The sequence below is a fragment of the Hypanus sabinus genome, chromosome 10 (assembly GCF_030144855.1).
Source record: "Hypanus sabinus isolate sHypSab1 chromosome 10, sHypSab1.hap1, whole genome shotgun sequence".
Taxonomy (NCBI): Eukaryota; Metazoa; Chordata; class Chondrichthyes; order Myliobatiformes; family Dasyatidae; genus Hypanus; species Hypanus sabinus.
Window position 1 is genome coordinate 153,003,278 of NC_082715.1, and position 19,642 is coordinate 153,022,919.

Consider the following 19,642-nt stretch of genomic DNA (forward strand, 5'->3'; position numbering starts at 1 on the left):
CTTGTGAAATTTCATTTTTATTGTGAATGTGGTACAGCTCAAACTACAGTCTTGGTTGGAGAGCAGAACTGGCGTTACTTAATCATAGAAAAGTACTGTGCAAAAACAGGCTCTTTGGCACATCTAGACCATGGTGAGCCATTTAAATTGCCTACTTCCATACACTTGCACCAGAAACATAGCCTTCCATACCCCTACCATTCATGTACCTATCCATAATTCTCTTTAACTTTGAAATCAAGCTCAAATACACCACTTTTGCTGGCAGCGTGTTCCACACATTCATGACCCTCTGAATGAAGAAGTTTCTCCTCGTGTTCCCTTTAAAGTTTTCATCTTTCACCCTGAATTCATGACCACTGGTTGTGATCCCAACCATCCTCCTTGCATTTACCTTATCTATACCCCTCATAATTTTGTGTGCCGTTATCAAATTTCTCAATCGGCTAAGTGACAAGTAATGAAGTCCTAACCTGTTCAATCTTTCTCTATAACTCAGGTCCTCCAGACTCTGCAATATCCTTGTAAATTTTCTCTGTACTCTTTCAACATTATTTACATCTTTCCTGTAGGTTGGCGATCAAAACTGCACACCACACTCCAAATTAGGCCTTGGCAATGTCTTGTATAACTTCAACAAAACATCCCATCTCCTATACTCAATACTTTGACCTATGAAGGCAAATGTGCCAAAAGCTTTCTTTACGATCCTATTTCCCTGTGACATCACTTCCAACAAATTATGCCGAGCCATTCCCTGTGTAAGACCATGGAATGGTCTTTAGATTAGATAGTTCCAGACTAACCTGGTTAGTCTGAAGTGCAATATTTTGCACTTGTCTGCATTAAATTCCATCTGCCATTTTTCCAGCTGGTTTAGATCCTGCTGCAAACCATGATAGCCTTCCTCACTGTCCACTGCACCCCCAACCTTTGTGTCATCTGCAAGTCTGCTGATGCGGATAACCACTTTATCATTCAGATCGTTGATACAGATGACAAACAATAGTGGACCTGGCACTGATCCCCGTGGCAGTCCACTAGTCACAGGCCTCCATTCATGACTTCTTTTAGCCTTCTTGATTTCTTTCTTGAGAGTTCTCTTGCATTTCCTGTATACTATAAGCACCTCATTTGTTCCTACCTGCCTATACCTGCAATGCACCTCCTATTTTCTCTTATCCAGGGCTTCAATATCTCATCTGTTACCTTTACCTTTTATTCTGACAGGCACATACAGTAGAAGCTTTGGACTCTCAAAATTTCACTTTTGAAGACCTCTCTTTTACCAAGTACACTTTTGCCAGAAAACAGCCTGTTCCAATCCACACTTGCCAGGTCCTTTCTGATGCCATCAAGAAAGGCTTTTCTCCAATTTGGATTCTCAACCCGCGGACCAAACCTATCTTTTTCCATATTAACTTTGAAACTAATGGCATTGTGATCGCTAGATGTATAGTGTTCCCCTACATAAACTTCTGTCACCTGCCCTGTCTCATTCCCTAATAGCAGATCAAGTATCGTACACATTCTCATGGGGACTTCTCCATACTGATTAAGAAAATATTCCTGAACACATTTGAAAAAATGTATCCCATCTCATCCTTTTACAGTATGTTAGTACCAGTCATTATGAGGAAAGTTTAATTGCCTACTATAATAATTTTATATTTCTTGCAACAGTCTGTGATCCCCCTGTAAATTTGTTCCTCTAAATTCCTCAGACTATTGGGTGGTCTATAATATAGCCCAATGAATGTGTTTATATCTTTCTTATTTCCTATCCCTCTCATTCTCATTCCATTTGACACTCTGGTTAATCCAAGAACCTGTCAACCTCTACCTTAAATATTCCCAATTATTTGGCCTCCACAGCTGTCTGTGACAACGAATTCCACAGATTTACCACTCTCGGGCTAAAGAAGTTTATCCTCCTCCTATCTAATCTAAGTGGTTGTCCCTCCATTCTGAGGCTGTGCCCTTTGGTCCTAGAATTCCCCACTATAGGAAGCATCCTGTCCATGTCTGCTCTATCTAGGCCTTACAATATTTGACAGGTTTCCATGAGGCTTTCCCCCACATACATTGACTTTTTCATTCCTAGAATAATTCTTGTGAACCTCTTCTGGATTCTCTCCAATTCTTTCTTAGAGCCCAAAACTGCTTACAATATTCCAAGTGTGGTCTGACCAAAGCCTTATAAAGCCCCAGCATACATCTTGCTTTTATTTTCTAGTCCTCTCAAAATATATGCTAACATTACATTTGTTATCCTTGCCACTAGCTCAGCCTGCAAGTTAAACTTCAGCAAACCCTGCATGAGGACTCCCGTCCCTTTGCACCTCTGATTTTTGAACGCCCCCCTTAGAAATTAATCTTCTCATATACTCTTTTAGTTGCATTACCATACACTTCTCTGCACTTTATTCCATCTGTGACTGCTTTGCTCATTCTCCCAATATGCCTAAGTCCTTTTGCAGACTCCCTGCTCCCTCAACATTACTTGCCCCTCCACAGATCTTCATGTTTTCTGCCGACTTAGCTACAAAGCCAGCAATTCTGTCATCCAAATCATTGACCTATAACGTGAGAAGAACCTGTCCCACCAGTCACCATCAGCAAACTAGAAATGCTTCCCTTTATTCTCACACTTTGCCTTCTGCCAGTTAGCCAATCTTCTATCCATGTGAGTACCTTCCCTGTAATACCATGGATTCCGGCAACTAAATCCATGGTGGGAGCAGAGCTCAGCGACGAGATAGCTCGCGTGTTGGTGATGCTTGGAGATCTGTGGAACTGTCCAGGCTCATTCTGGCATCTCAGTCAGTGCTGGGAGCAGAGCAAAGTGAATTAAATAAAAGTACAAGTGGGGCGGCCATTGTTGGGAGTAGGCCAGTGGTGAGAGTAGGACTTTGGCTTGAAAGAGGCGTTGGCTCTGGCTAAGTTTCTGTTAAGGTTCCCTTTTATTTCTCTTACTGTACCTAGTGTAGTAAATGGCTGTTGTGTGTTCTTCATGCCAGTTGTTAGAGTCCTGGGAGACCCAGAGAACTACATCTGAGTTAAGTGCATCTAGCTGCAGCTCCTTAAAGACCATGTTAGGGGTCTGGAGCAGCAGCTGGATGACGTTTGGCTTGTACGGGAGAGTGAGGAGACAATTGGTCAGAATTGCAGGGAAGTAATCACCCCTAAATTACAGGAGGCGAGTAACTAGGTGACTGTTAGGAGATATGGAAATATGAATAAGCATTTGGTGCAGAGCACCCCAGTGGCCATTCCCCCCAATAAGTATATGTTGTGGGGGATGACCTCCCAGGTGAATGCCTTGGAGACCAGGTTACTGGAACTAAGCATGGGTCCGTGGTGCAAAAGGGAGAGAGAGAGAGAAGAGGGGGGCAGTTGTGATAAGGGACTCAATAGTCAGAGGAACAGACAGGAGATTCTGTGGAATTGAACAAGATACCCAGATGGAATGTTGCCCTCCTAGGTACCAGGGTCAGGGATGACTCTGATCATGTCCACAGCATTTTGATGCGAGAGGGAGAGCAGTCAGATGTCCTGGAGCATATTGATACCAATGACATAGGAGGGAAAAACAAAGAGATTATGAAGAGAGAATTTAGAGAGCTAGGTAGAAAGCCTGAGAAGTAGGACCTCCAGGGTAGTAATTTCAGGATTATTACCTGTGCCATGTGCGACTGAGGGTTGAAACAGGAGATTTGGCAAATTAATGCGTAGCTGAGAAGCTGATGCAGGGGGCAGCACTTCAGGTTCTTGGGTCATTAGGATCTCTTCTGGGGGAGATACGACCTGTACAAAAGTGACGGGTTGCGCCTGACCAGTATTCTCATGGGCAGATTTGTTAGAGCTGTTGAGGGTTTAACCTAATTTAGCAAGAGGCTGGGAACAGAAGTGAAGCAACTCAAGATAGGACGGATGGTAAAAAAGCAAAGATAGCGTGCAGTCAGACTGTCAGGTATGGTAGGCAGATGATGGGACACAATTGTAGCCAGCAGAGTGAGTATCAGTGCATTAGGAATGCAGAATCAAAAAGGATAGCAAATGAAGTATTCAAAGTGTTATATCTCAGTGTATGGAGTATAAGAAATACAGTGGATGATCTTGTTGGACTATTACAGATTGTTGGGTATAATGTTGTGGCCATCACTGAATCCTGGGTAAAGGATGGTTGTAGTTGGGAGCTCAATATCCAAGGTTGCATGTTGTATCATAGGGATAAGAGGGTAAGCAGATGATGTGGCATTGTTTTGCTGGTAAAGAATGGCATCATATCAGTAGAAAGATGTGACATTAAATCGGCAGATGTTGAATCCTTGTGGGTGGAATTAAGAAACTGCAAATGTAAAAAGACTTCGATAGCATTTATATACAGGCTTCCCAGCAATAGCTGGAACGTGGGCCACAGATTACAATGGGAAATAGAAAAGGTGTGACAACATGCTTGTCTATTGGAAAATCAAATTGGTAATGGATTGCAAGACAGAGTTTGTTGAATGCCTATGAAATGGCTTTTTAGAGCAGTTTGTCATTGAGCCTACTAGGGGATCAGCTACAGTGCCTATAAAAAGCATCCCCCACTCCCGTAAGTTTTCATGTTTTATTGTTTTTCAACGTAGAATCACTGTGAATTTAATTTGGCATTTTTGATACTAATCAATGGCAAGAGACTTTTCATGTCAAAGTGAAAATAGATGTCTACAAAGTGATCTGAATTAATTACAAATATGAAACACAAAATAATTGATTGCTTAAGTATTTCATTGGAGCAAAGGAAATTACAGTTATATGAGAGGAGTTGGCCAAAATGAATCGGAAGGAGATGCTGGCAGGGATGACATCAGAGCAGCAATTGCGTGAATTTCTGGGAAGTATGAGCAAGGTGCAGGATAGATGTCTTCCAAAAGTGAAGAAATACACAAATGGCAAAGTAGTAACAATATCAAAGTGGATAGTAAAAGCTTTTTCAAGTATGTAAAAAATAAAAGAGAGATGAGAGTGAATATAGGACCACTACAAAATGAGGCTGGAGAAACTGGGGCTAAGGAAATGGCAAATGAACTAAATGAATATTTTGCATCAGTCTTCACTGTGGAAGACACTAGTAATGTGCCGGATGTTGATGAGTGTGAGGGAAGAGGAGTGCAGTTATTAGCTGCTCAAAAAGCTGAAAGACCTAAGGGTACATAAGCCACCCGGACCAGGTGAACTGTGCCCTTAGGTTTTGAAAGATGCAGCAGTAGAGATTATGGAGTCATTATTAATGATATTTTCTAAACTGGGAGAAAATCCAAAAATCTGAGATAGAAAGGAACTCCTAGTAAATAGCTATGATGGGTGGAAGAGAGATTCCGATAATGCTTTTGGCAGTCCTTGCATTCCTTTGTAAGCAGATGCCTTGCAGCTCCAATACCAGATGGCCATAAGAAATAGGAGCAGGAGTCAGCCATCTGGCCCGTCAAGCCTGCTCCGTCATTCAATAAGGTCATGACTGATCTGACCGTGGACTCATCTCCACCTACCTGAATTTCCCATGTAGCCCTTAGTTCCCCTACTATACAAAAATCTACCCAACTTTGTCTTAAATATATTTACTGAGGTAGCCTCTACTGCTTCATTGGGCAGAGAATTCCACAGATTCACCATTCTTTGGGAAAAGTAGTTCCTCCTCATCTCTGTCCTAAATTTACTTCCCTGAATCTTGAAGCTATGTCCCCTACTTCTAGTCTCACCTACCAGTGGAAACAACTTTCCTGCCTCTATCTTATCTAACCCATTCATAATTTTGTATCTCTACAAGATCTCCTCTCATCCTTCTGAATTCCAGTGAGTACAGTCCCAAGTGACTCAATTTTTCCTCATAGTCTAACCTCCTCATCTCTTGAATCAACCTGGTGAGCCTTCTCTGCACTGCCTCCAAAGCCAGTATATCCTTACTCAAGTAAGGGGACCAGAACTGCACGCAGTACTCTAGGTGTGGCCTCACCAGTACCCTACACAGTTCCAGCATAACCTCCCTGCTCTTAAGTTCATTCCCTCCAGCAGTGAAGCCCAATATTCCCTTTGCCTTCTTGATAGCCTGCTGCACCTGCAAACCAACCTTTTGTGATTCGCGAACAAGAACTCCCAAGTCCTTCTGCATAGCAGCATTCTGCAATCTTTTACCATTTAAATGATAATCTGATCTTCCATTTTTCCTTCCGAAGTGGATAACCTTGGATTTACCAACATTGTACTCCAGATGAAGCTGGTCCGGATGCTCTGGATGATGCTTCTGTAAAAATTGGTTAGAGTGGCCTTACTTGTCTTAATCTCCTCAATAAATGGAGGTGCTTCAGTGCTTTCCTGACCAAAGAGGTGGTGTTCAGGACCAGATAAGATAGTCTATTATGTACTCCCAGAAAAGTGGTGCTCCTAACTCTCACCACAAAGGAGTCATTTAAATGCAGTGAGGAATGGTGCCTACATTTTCCTAAAGTATACAGTCATCTCTTTAGTCTTGTCCATGACGAGACTCAAGTTTTTGTGGCAACATTCAACCAGATTTTCAGTCTCCCTCCAAAATGCTGATTTGGCATCATCTTTGATTTGATCAACAACAGATCAGCAAACATCTTTGGACAGTACTTAGCATCACACTCATAACAATAAAGTGAGTAGAACAGGGGGTGAAGCAAACAGTCTTGTGGTGCACTTGATTGCTGATGGTGATTGTTGAAGAGATGTTGAGATAGGTGGATCCTTTGTTTCTTTGGACAGTGAAATGATGCTTCGAGTTAAACATCCAGTTAGGCCTTGCAGTTTTGACAATAAATCCCTTCATTTACTTTCGTTCAAAGTTCGAAGTAAATTTATTATCAAAGTACACAAATAGCACCATATACAACCTTTGGATCCATTTTCTTGTAGGCACAATCAACAAATCTATAGAATAATAACCATAGCAGAATCAGTGAAAGGCCACCCATCTTGGACGCTCAACCAGACAACAAACTGTGCAAATACAAATAGAAAGAAATAATAATAAATAAATAATCAATAAACATCAAGATTATGAGATGAAGAGACCTTGAAAGTGAGTGTATTGGCTGTAGGAATATTTCAATAATGGGGTGAGTGAAATTACCCCTTTTGGTTCAAAAGCCTGATGTTTGAGGTGTAATAACTCTTCCTGAACCTGGTGGTGTGAGTCCTGAGGCCCCTGTACCACCTTCTTGATGACAGCAGTGAGTGGTTTGTGTCCCTGTGATACAGCTTTCCTGTGACAGCGTTTTGTGTAGATAAGCCAATGGTAGGAAGGGCTTTACTCATGATGGCCACCATGGCCATATCCACGACTTTTTATCAGATTTTCCATTTAAGGCCATTGGTATATGCATACTAGGCTGTGATGCAGCTAGTCAATATACTCTCCACTACACATCTATAGAAGTTCATCAATGTTTTAGACGTCATGCCAAATCTCCGCAAACTGCTGAGGAAGTGGAGGTGCTGCTGTGCTTTCTTCGTGCTGGGCCCAGGACAGGTCCTCTGAAATAATAACACTGAGGAATTTGAAGAAAATGACCCTCTCCACTTTAACCTCTAGATACTTGATGGATAATTCTTTGATCTTAGAATTGTTGAACATTGTTTTTTTGTTGTGTGTTATGCCACACTACAGCAAATTCTTAAAACAGTGGATTCCAGTTAATTGGCCCATCAGTTAATTGAAGCAGCCATTTATTTAGGATAGCTAATAAAGAGCAAAAATTTACTAATGAAGAAAATGGACCCTGCTTAATTGGGGCAGGAGACTATTGCTGAACAGTTTCTAAGTAGCGTGTACTCTTGTGGCTGTTAGACACTACAACATGCTTAGAATGAACAGTTTTTAAAAAGCATCAGTTGCATGTGCTTATGTTCAAAAAGCACTGATTTTTGTCACTGGTAGTTGGTGAGAAATACAATTGGAGCAGGTTTCTCTCTGTGGTTTGGAGATGTTTGGAGATGCCAGAAATGGCCAGGAGTGAAAATGAACAAGAACATTTTCAACCTCTCCTCCCTATCTCATTCAAAAAGGCAACAATTATACCAGTGCCTAAGAAGAGTAGTGTGCGCTGCCTTAATGACTATCGCTCAGTAGCACTCACATCTGTGGTGATGAAATGCTTTGAGAGGTTGGTCATGGCTAGAATGAACTGCCTCAGCAAGGACCTAGACCCACTGCAATTTGCCTATTACCAATATAGGTCTACAGCAGACACAATCTGAATGGCTCTTTGCACACCTGGATCACCTGGACAATGCAGGATGCTGTTCATTGACTATCGCTCAGCGTATAACACCATAATTCCTGCAGTCCTGATTGAAAACCAGGACCGGTTTTCAATATAGAACCCTGGCCTCTATATCTGCAATTGGATCCTCAACTTCCTAACCAGAAGACCACAATCTGTGCAAATTGGTGATAATATCTTCTTGCTGATGATCAGCACAGTGTTAGTCTACCCTTTACTCTCTCTATACCCATACTGTGTGGCTAGGCATAGTTCAAATGCCATCTCTAAATTTGCTGATGATACAACCATTATTGATAAAATCTCAGATGCAGATGAGAGGGTATACAGGAGTGAGATATATGAAGACAAAGGAGCACGAACCAATCCTCATAGAGTGATTAGAAGTAGAGAAAGTGAGCAATTTCAAGTCCCTGGGTGTCCAAGGATCTAACCCAGTCCCTATATATCAATAAGCTAAAAAGACGGCAAGATAGCAGCTATAGTTCATTAGGAATTTGAAGAGATTTGGTTTGTCACTTAAAACAATTGAACTTCTGTAGATGTACCATGGAGAGCATTCTGACAGGCTACGTCATTGGTATGTGGGGAGTGGAGGTGCAGTATCTATTGCACAAGAAGCTACAGAAAGTTGTAAAACTAGTCAGCTCCATCTTGGCTACTAGCCTCCATATTATCCAAGACCTCTTCAAGGAGCAGTGCCTCAGAAAGGCAATCTCCATTGTTAAGGACCCTCGTCGCCCAGGGAATGCCTTTTTCTCATTGTTACTGTCAGGAAGGAGCTATGAGGTACAGAAGCCAGAAGGCACACACTCAACGATTAAGGGACAGTTTCTGCCCCTCTGCCATGCAATTCCTAAATGGGCATTGAACCCATGAAGACTACCTCATGATTTTAAATACTGTATGTATTATTTTGGTTTTTGCACTATTTCAAATTTATTTAATATCTATACTTGAATTGATTTACTTTTTTTCTATATTATCATTTATTGCATTGTGCTGCTGCTGCTGCTAAGCTAACAAATTTCAGGACACATGCTGGTAATAATAGGTAGTGTGAGCTTATCCCCACTACCACCCTGGCTATGACAACCTTAAGGAGCCATTAATGAGTTTAATCCACTTAAAATTGTACAATTTTCTTTACTTTTCTCTTTTGGGTTATGTCACTTCATAATTCATCCTGGTTCGTTCTCAGCCTTCGGTCACTGAAAAACAATAACTTTCTCCCTTTTTGTTGCATCCAGGATGTACAGAGGGAAAACTTGACTCTAGTCCTTTGTTTCCCATGGCTTGCCAAACTGCCAATCACAGCTACCACATATACAGTGAATTTCCTGGGGGTTACCACTGACGGGAAACTAAACTGGTCTAGCCATATAAACACTGGCTACCAGAGCAGGTCAAAGGCTAGGAATGTCAAAGGTGTGCAACTTACCTCTTGACTCCCCAAAACCTGACCACCATCTACAAGGCTCAGGTCAGGAGTGTAATGGAATACTTGTCACTCGCCTTGATGAGTGCAGCTCCATCAACACTCAAGAAGCTTGACACCATCCAGTACAAGGCAGCCCATTCGATTGGTACCCCCTCCGCAAGTATCCAATCCCTCCACCATTGATGAATAGTTGCAGCAGTACAAGATGCACTGCAACAACACACCAAAGTTCCTAAGGCAGCAGCACAACCTCTGCCATCTACAAACGTTTGTAGAAGGATGGGGACACCACCACTTGGAAATCCCCCTCCAAGTCACTTACCATTCTGACTTGGAAACATGTCGCTGTTCCTTCATTGTCACTGGGTAAAAATCATGAAATTCCTTCCATAACAGCACTGTGGGTGTACAGTCGGAGATTGTTTATCTTGCTGAGAGTTGATTCTTGATGCATTTAACAGACTTTATCATTAATACTTTTACAACACTTTCAAAAGGCTTAGGACATTATTTCAAATTAAAATCTACACGAAATCAAAAGGGTAATATCAGAATTGGTGATAAATATCTGATGTAATTAAAATTAGAGTATAAGAAGTGCTGCATATTTTAAATATTTTTGTGCACTTTGAAAGCTGAATCAGTGGCCCAAGTGATTTCAGCTACTGGTACTGACCTGTTGCTCTTGTGGCTTGTATGTGATGGTGGGAAGCAGCAGTAGGAAATTTTCACTGGAAAGGAAAGTAGCTGTTTAGTTTCTCCAATGTGCACGTCAGCAACATTTTTGGTCTTAGATTTCAATTATACCAGCTACATTTTGAATGGTGTTGAGATCATATTTAATTGGGCTGAGAACTCTATCTAACTTTATAAGCTCATTAAATATAGGAGGAGAATTAGGCCATTTGGGCCATTATGTCTGCTCCGCCATTTCATCACGGCAGATCCAATTTTCACCTCAACCCCAATCTCCTGTCTTCTCCCCATATCCCTTCATGCACTGACCAATCAAGAATCTATCAATATAGATAAAGACTTAATATAGATAAAGACTTGGCCTCAACAGCTGCCTGTGGCAAAGAATTCCACATATTTACCACTCTCTGGCTAAAGAATTTCCACATCTCCTTTCTTTTCTTTTTAATTTAATTTTTTTGCTCAGCATAACATTCACATTTCTTCCCCTCGCAGTTATCAGCTTTCAGAACACTTCCATCAAAATATGGACATCACCACAACATCCTAAACAAAAGCAAACAGGTTTACATCTACATACTGCAGAAAAGGTTGCCATGTTTTATGAAACTCTTTGTTTTTGAGTGTACCATACATGTTAAAAAGTCCAAAGGAATGTATTCCATGATTAATTTACACCAACCAAAAAGTCCAGGGGCCTTATCGGATATCCAATAAAGTAAAATGTTCTTCCTCTCACAAAAAGTCAGGATGCTAAAACGTTTTTTCTGATGTGCATTAATAATACAACTGCTGGGTAAGCTAAGAGAAAAGACACTGGATCCAGTTCAAGCTCCATCTTCAGAATCTTTTCCATTTCACCCAAAATATCACTCCAGTATGCCTGAAGTTTGGGACAAGTCCAAAAACAGTGGGTGAAAGTTCCAGTATTTATTTTACTTTTAGAATACATTGAATACACTGGAAAATCCAGACCCCCTAGACCCTGTCTTAAATTTCGAGAGACGATCTGGAGTCATATGGGCTCAATGCAGAATTTTGAGTTGCAATGCTTGAGTTCTATTACAAACTGAAATTTTCTTTGCATTATCACAGATGTCTTCCCATGTTTCAGCTGTAATTTCTACTCCCAGATCTTCCTCCCAGACCCTTCCCAGCTGCTCAACCTCTGCACAAGAACATTCCCTCAGGATGCTGCAAAAAGTACTAATGGAGACTTCACCCTGAGAACAAAACACCCTCTTTTCTATGTCAGAACTATAGAAATCAGTTAACAATTATGTTGTTTTCTATATATAATCTCTTCTCTGAAAGAAACGAAGAAGATCCTTGTTGCGTATGTTAAATTTCTGTATTATTTGACTAAAAGACATCATCGTTCCTTCATCAAATGAATCTCCTAGATGGAAAATACCCTTAGAATTCCAAAGTTTAAATCCAGAATCCATTATACCAGGCTGAAAGTCTGGACTGCCAGTTATTGGAGTGAAGGGTGATATTTTTGCTGCATTGCCCTCAATTTGTCACACTGCCCTCCAAGCCCTGACTGTATTAATTGTTATTGGATTGTGACTATGTTCCTTAACCAGTTTCACCTTATTGAGGGAAAGGATATTAATAAGAGGGCATTTTGCTTGTGAAGCTTCAATGTCGAGCCAAATTGAGGAGGGGTCTCTGCAAACCCAGTCAACCACGTAAGATAAAAAGGAACATAAGTGATATTTTTTTGTTATCTGGAAAATCCAGACCCCCTAGACTACTGGGAAGCTGTAACTTAGACATTTTAGTACAGAGTCTTTTTTTGTTCCAGATGAAAGAAGCAAACCAGCCATTTAATTTTCTTTAAGTATTTGTTGGGTAAAAATGACTGGAATCATTGGTATTGGGTAGAGCAGATGAGGAAGAATGTTCATTTTGAGCAAGAATATTCAGCCAAGCCAAGAAATGGGAGGAGTGCTCCATCGCTCAAGATCCTGTTTGATTTTGTCAAATAACTGTATAAAGTTAGCTTTGAACAATTAATCAAATGTAGGTATGATAAATATGCCCAAGTAAACACAGTTTCTAATCACAACACTAAGGTTTTAGATAAGATTTTAAAGTCAATATTTTACAATGAAGTAGGCCTATAGGAGGCACAATCTTTCTTTCTTAATAATCCTTTCTTAAGAATTAGGGAGATATTAACTTCTGTCAATGATGGTGGGAGGAGACCACAATTAAATGCATGGTTGAACATGTTTAGCATAGGCTCTGAGAATAATCCCTGTGAACTATTTATAGAATTCACTAGTGAGTCCATCAGGACCAGGGGCCTTCCCACATTGGAGCTGTCTCACAGCTTCCTGTATCTCATGTACAGATAACGGAGCATTCAGGAGGGACTCTTGTTCAGAAGAAATACCTGGGAGATCTAAATTCCTGAAAAAGGACTCCATCCTAGACTGTCCATCATTACATTGCTCAGATTGCTACAGTTTAGAATAAAAATTCTTAAACACAACATTAATCATTTTAGAATTACTAGTGAGGGCTGCTGTCCCATCCCTAATTGAAGCGATAGTCTGAGAGGCATTTTTCTTTCTAGCTAAATAAGCCAAATACCTACCTGGTTTTTCACCGTGTTCAAACAATTGTTGTTTATCAAATGTTAATTTTCTTTTGGCTGCTTGTGTAAGTAAAGAGTTTAATGTACAGCGTCGGGCTGTGATATTCTGTAACTGGCTGTAGAAGACTTATTAATATAATCCTTTTCAGCTGCCATAAGCCTTGCTCCCACTAGGCGCTGCTGTTCTGCAGCTTGTCGCTTCTTACCAGCAGCGTAGGAGATAATTAATTCCCTTGCGTAAACGCCTTAGCGTTTTCCTAGAGCATCGATGGGTGACGAGCTGATTTGGAATTAATAGATAGGAAAGTTTTGAATTTGGAAGTAAAATAGTCTATTAATTTATTATCTTTTTGAATAAAAGGATTCAGCCTCCAATGTCTCCATATTCCTCTCCATATATTGAAGCCTTAACAATCACAAGTCTCCCATTCTTATTCTTAATGCAGTCTAATAACTTAAAAGGTAAGTTCTTCCTAATTAAAATGCCCCCCCCCCCATTCCTGGTATCAAAAGATGAAAAATATAGACTTGATCAAATCCACTCTGTTGCAGTTTTAGATGTTCTTTATCATTTAAATGTGTCTCCTGCAATCAGGCCCTATCCACCCTTTCCTTTTTCAGGTTTAGTAGGATATTCTTTCTCTTGGTTGATGAATGACTCCCCTTAATGTTCCAAGTGCACAATTTTAATATATTACTGGTCATAACCCTTTATAACAATCATTTAACTCTGGGGGAGAAGAAACCTGACTTAAGATCAGCTGAACAGCAATAAATAAATTTTAAAAAACACACAAAAAAAAACAAAGTGCCGACAGTGCCGAACAAGAGGACTTGCACTTAAAGGGGATATCTGACCCTTCTGGCACCCCATATTCTGCCTCACTGCCAATATGGCACTTAAGTGGTCAAAAGTGAAAACGGCGTAATTTATCAATCCACCGATTTGTTACCATCATGTTTAAACTCCTTCAGGCTGGAGCAGCACCGCTAATTTAAACAAATAATGAAACCGTATTAATCAAAACAAACACGTTACCTTCCTACAAGATATCTTGCCATCAAGTAATGAAAAAGTAAAATAAAGTGACAATTGAGCATGTTATCGTCCATAACCAGGGCTATATGATGAAAACATTCTTTAGCCCAACATGTCCACAAATGTTTTAGCTTTGTCAGGAGTATCAAATATCTTGGTGGTCCCGTTGTAGGTGATTTTCAACGCTGCTGGGTATAGCATAAAGTACTGGATTCCAGATTCTCTAAGTCACTTTTTTTACCTGGCCGAATTCCTTGCACTTCCGAATAATAGCTGCTGAAAAATCTTGAGGCTGGATCCCTCATATATTAAAACCTGGGCATCAGACTCGTGACATCTCGAAGCCTCCATAACTCTTTGCTTCTCACTGGAATTATGGAACCACATGAGGACATGTTTAGGGCGTTGGACTGGGCCCGGTTCTGGAGCCAGCATATGATGAGCTCTTTCCATTTTAATGCATCCAGCCTTGGTTTTGCTGGCTGGCTGCCTTCTGTACCTTCAGGTAGACCAATGATCTATATGTTCTTTCTCCTGCCTTTGATCTCAAGATCATCGATATAGTCAGACAGGCTTTGAACTCACTTTTGTAGCGCCCAGATGTGGCTTTGGGCCTGAACAGTTACAGTCTCTACTGCGGAGACTCAGCCCTTGGCCTCAGTCATTCTTGTAGCAAGATTTTTAAGCTCCAGTGTGTGGTTCTGGAGTGTTAGAGAGAGTGGAGCCAGCTTCTCGTCCCTCATTCTGGATATGTTCTCTGTAACTTCCTGAATTACTTGACGAAAAGCAGGGTCCAACGTGTTAGCATAACTAGCAGCAGCGAGCTCCTCAGCCCCGGGCGAGCGCTCTGTGCAGTCCATTCTCGCTGCCTTTTTGGTACTTTTCAATGACATGGTGTTGAAGCAGCTCAAAAAAAATACTCTTCAATGTTCATGTTATTAACTCTGACACTTAGGCATTTTTTGAAAAAAAAAGTTGAAATGGATAGGTTTATATGCAAGATTATCAGTGTTGCTGTGCTGAGCTCAGCAAGGCAGACCTTTCACTGCAACGCCATCTTGAATTCCCCCCCCCCCCCCCCCCCGATCTCCTTTCTAAGAGAGCGCCTCTCTATTCAGAGGGTGTGTCCTCTGGTCAGACACTCTCACCATCCTTTCCACACCCACTCTATCGATGCCTTTCACCATTTGATAGGTTTCAAGCAAGTCACCCCTCATTCTTCTGAATTCCAGTGAATACAGGCCCAGAGCCATCAAATGCTCTTCATGCGACAAGCCATTCGATTTTGGAATCATTTTTGTGAACCTCCTTTGAACACTCCAGTTTCAACACATTCTTTGGTAAGATATGGGGCCCAGACCTGCTCACAGTACTCCAAGCGAGGCCTTGCCAAAGTTTCCTTGTTTTTATCCTCTTGAAATGAATGCTGTCATTGCTTTGCCTTCCTCACAGAATCAACCTTCAGATTAACCTTTCAGGAGTCATACACAAGGGATTCCCAAGTCCCTTTGCATCTCAGTTTTTTGTAATTTCTCTCCATTTAGAAAATAGTCAACCCTTTCATTTCTTCTACCGAGGCAGCCTCATGTAAGGCATCTTGTCAAAGGCCATCTGAAAATCCAAGTACACAACATCAACCGCTTCTCCATTGCCAATCGTGCTTGTTACTATTTCAAAGAATTCCAACAGATTTGCCAGACAAGGTTTTCCCTTGAGGAAACCATGCTGACTACAGCCTATTTTGTCATGGGCCTCCAAGTACCCTGAGACCTCCTCCATAATAATTGACTCCAACATTTTCCCAACCACTGAGGTCAGAATAACTGGTTTAAAAAAATAAGATTAAAAAAAATTGAATAGGTATATGAACAGGAAAGGAATGGAGGGTTATGGGCTGAGTGCAGGTCGGTGGGACTAGGTGAGAGTAAGCGTTCGGATGGACTAGAAGGGCCGAGATGGCCTGTTTCCATGCTGTAATTGTTATATACCGTAAATTCTGGACTATAAGCCGCTACTTTTTTCCCCACGCTTTGAACACTGCGGCCTATACTACGGTGCGGCTAATGCATGTTTTTTTTTCATGCCGCCAAAAACATTTTGCCTCGTAACAGTAGACCAATAAAATTGATGAGTAGTTCACAGAGGTCCAATGAAATTGGACGATAAATCAAGCGCACTTTCACAATTAAATTATTGTAAATCAGTCATTTGTACTCACCCTCATCGACATGGAAAACACTCGAAGAAAAGCATATGATGCAGCTTTTAAGTTAAAGGTGATCAATCTGGCGGTTGAAGAAGGAAATCGAGCTGCTGCACATAATCTTGGCATAAATGAATTGATGGTGAGACGGTGGAGACGCCAGCGTGAAGAACTGAGTCAATGCAAAAAGACGACAAAAGCTTTCAGAGGTAATCATAGCAGATGGCCCGAATTTGAAAACTTTCTTGAAGACTGGGTTAACACACAGAGAGCAGGCGGCCGCGGTGTTTCCACCGTGCAGATCAGACTGAAGGCTAAAGCAATCGCCACCAAAATGAAAATCGAAGATTTTAGAGGTGGGCCATCGTGGTGTTTTAGATTTATAAGACGAAAAGGCCTGTCCGTCAGGGTACGCACGACTCTGTGTCAGCAGCTCCCTCCCGACCAAGAGGAAAAACTTGCTAACTTCCGCACATTCACTCAAACAAAGATAGCGGAGAATTCCATCGGGCCAGATGATATCAAAATATGGATGAAGTTCCTTTGACGTTTGCCCTGCCTCTCACTCGGACTGTTAATAAAAAAGGTGACTCGTCCATCACACTAAAAACAAGTGGCCATGAGAGAACGCATTTTACTTGTGATCTGAGCTGCACAGCATCCGGACTAAAGCTTCCACCGATGGTGATTTTTAAGCGGCTGACAATGAAAGTTCAGTGAAAGCTGCCATCAAGAGTACAAACTCAATTCCAGCTGTGATTCCTGGGGGCACCACGAAGTATTTGCAGCCACTGGACATCAGCGTGAACCGGGCATTTAAAGTGGCGCTGCGCGTTGAGTGGGAGGCTTGGATGACGAGCGGCAAGAAATCCTTTACCAAAACAGGACGCATGCGAAGAGCATCTTTAACTCAAGTCTGCCAGTGGATCCTAAATGCGTGGAGCCGTGTCACAACATCCACCATCACCAACGGGTTTCGAAAGGCTGGACTGCTGCGTGATGAAGAGGACCGCGTGCGCTCAAGTGAGAGCGGCAACGAAGAGACTGAAGTGAGTGACGAGATCCTGAGGTTCAATTCGGACACTGAAGAAGAGGACTTTGATGGTTTTAGTGCGCAGGAGGAAGATGAAGAAGGCAATCAATAACTTTTCCTGGTAGGCTGCAGTATATATATTTTTTTTTACCAGTCGTTAGGAGATATTGGAATGTTGTTCGTGCACTGTTCAGTAAAAAGTATACGCAACGTAATCTGTGTGTTACCGATACGTATGTATATTTAAAAGTAGCTGTGTTACAGGCACTGTTCGAAAAAAAGCATTTGCAATATGTATTTGTTTATGTTACCATACGGATTTAATTAAAAGTTAAAAAATCCTCACGTGTAATATCTTTCTGTGTAAATATCTCATATTACAACGTGGGACACCTGCGGCTTAAAATCCGGTGCGGTCTGTACAAGTACAAAATTGATTTTCTTTCTAAAATTAGAGCGTGCGGCTTTTAATCAGGTGCGCTCTGTAGTCCGGAATCTACGGTAGTTATATAGTTTCCTTTCTCTACCTCACGAAGAGTGGAGTGACATGTGCAATTTTCCAGTCTTTCGGAACTATTCCAGAATCTGGTGATTCTTAAAAAATCGTTACTAAAGCCACCTCTTTCAGAACCATGAGCTGTACACCATCTGGTCCAGGTGACTTATGTATCTTCAGACCTTTCAGTTTCCCAAGAACCTTCTCTCTACTTATGGTAACTTCACACACTTCATATTCTCTGACATCTGGAACTTCCACCATACTGCTAGTGTCTTCCACATTGAGGCTTGCTGGAAAATATTCAGTTCGCTATTTCATCGTTCCCCATTACTACCTCTCCAGTATAGTTTTTCAGTGGTCCAATATCCACTTTTGCCTCTCTTTTATGTATCTGAAGAAACTTTTGGTATCCTCATTAATATTATTAGCTTACTTAATTTCGTATTCTATCTTTAGCATAATAACTTTTTAAGTTGCCTTCTGTTGGTTTTTAAAAGCTTGCCAATTCTCATCTTTCCACAAATTTTTGCTTATTATATGACCTCTCTTTAGCTTTTATGTTGGCTTTGACACCTCTTGTTAACCACGGTTGTGTCATCTTGCCTTTAAAATACTTCTTCCTCTTAACATAAGAACATAAGAAATAGGAGCAGGAGTATGCCATCTGGACCGTTGAGCCTGCTCTGCCATTCAATAAGATCATGGCTGATCTGGCCATGGACTCATCTCCACCTACCTGCCTTTACCCCATAACCCTTATTTCTCCCCTTTGGCATATATATACCCTATGCCTTCCAAATTGTTACCAGAATTTCCAGCCATTGCTGCTCCCTGCCAGTGTTCTTTCCTAATCAATTCTGGCTAACTCCTCTCATGCCTCTGTAAATTCCTTTTCCTCAGTTGTAGTACTGATACATCTGACTTTAGCTTCTCCTTCTCAAATTTCAGAGTGAATTTGATCATATTCTGATCACTTGCTCCTGAGAGTTCTTTTACCTTAAGTTCTCTAATCAGTTCTGCCCCTGATTGTCTTGACATTGTGTTTCTCTCTGAAGTTGATGAGCTGATCAATAAGAGCTGTTGAATTTAACAATATTAGTTGTTAGCTAGGATTACTGTTGCGGGTTTAGAGATAAGACACTGAAAATGTATGTGGAAACGTGAGTAATAAAATGAGATTCTTGAATATCTTACACTGACTCTGAAGAATTATCAGAGTAGAAATTGTAGACGTACCACAAGGTACCTTGATTTTTCTTTTGATTATCTGGGCTGCCAATTACTTGTCTTAAATTGTGATTCCTAAATAAAGTATTTAAAAAAGTGTATCCTAAGTAAAAGTAAGTTTGATTGGATTATTTTTTGTTGTCTTTCCTGTCCAGTAATGGGCAGTGTGATAATAGGTGCAGGGAAAAGCTGGAACTAAATAAAAGGTGAGAACAGAAATGAAGATAAATGAGGAAACCAAAATAGCACTTGAGAATTATTGTCTTTTCAAAAGCCACTTATTTAATGTATTTATTATTACCACACCTGGCACTATACCACAATAACAACATTTGATTCTTGTAAATAACTAGGAGCTAGATCTCCCAAAATGCCACTCAGCAGATGTATTCCAATTATTTATGGCTGCAGCTTGCAGCTTTCCTCTTCTGCTGTTGTCCTTGCCAAATTCCTGATAGAGTGGGCTGTCAGCTTGCCAAACAAATCCAGGACAGCACCTGCAAGTCCTTGTGGGAAGTGCAAGGCACAGTACAGTACTTCCACTGTGAGAATTAGATCCTATTATACAGCTGGAATCAAAGTAGCTTTTGATTTGCTCCAGC

At 41.0% G+C, this 19,642-nt stretch overlaps 1 protein-coding gene across 4 annotated transcripts in view; it reads left to right on the top strand.

The window, feature by feature from the left end:
- The window catches only part of cabin1 (calcineurin binding protein 1), a 563,877-nt gene that overhangs the window by 245,173 nt on the left and 299,062 nt on the right, over positions 1 to 19,642 (top strand). The gene's annotated exons all lie outside the window — the stretch shown is intronic.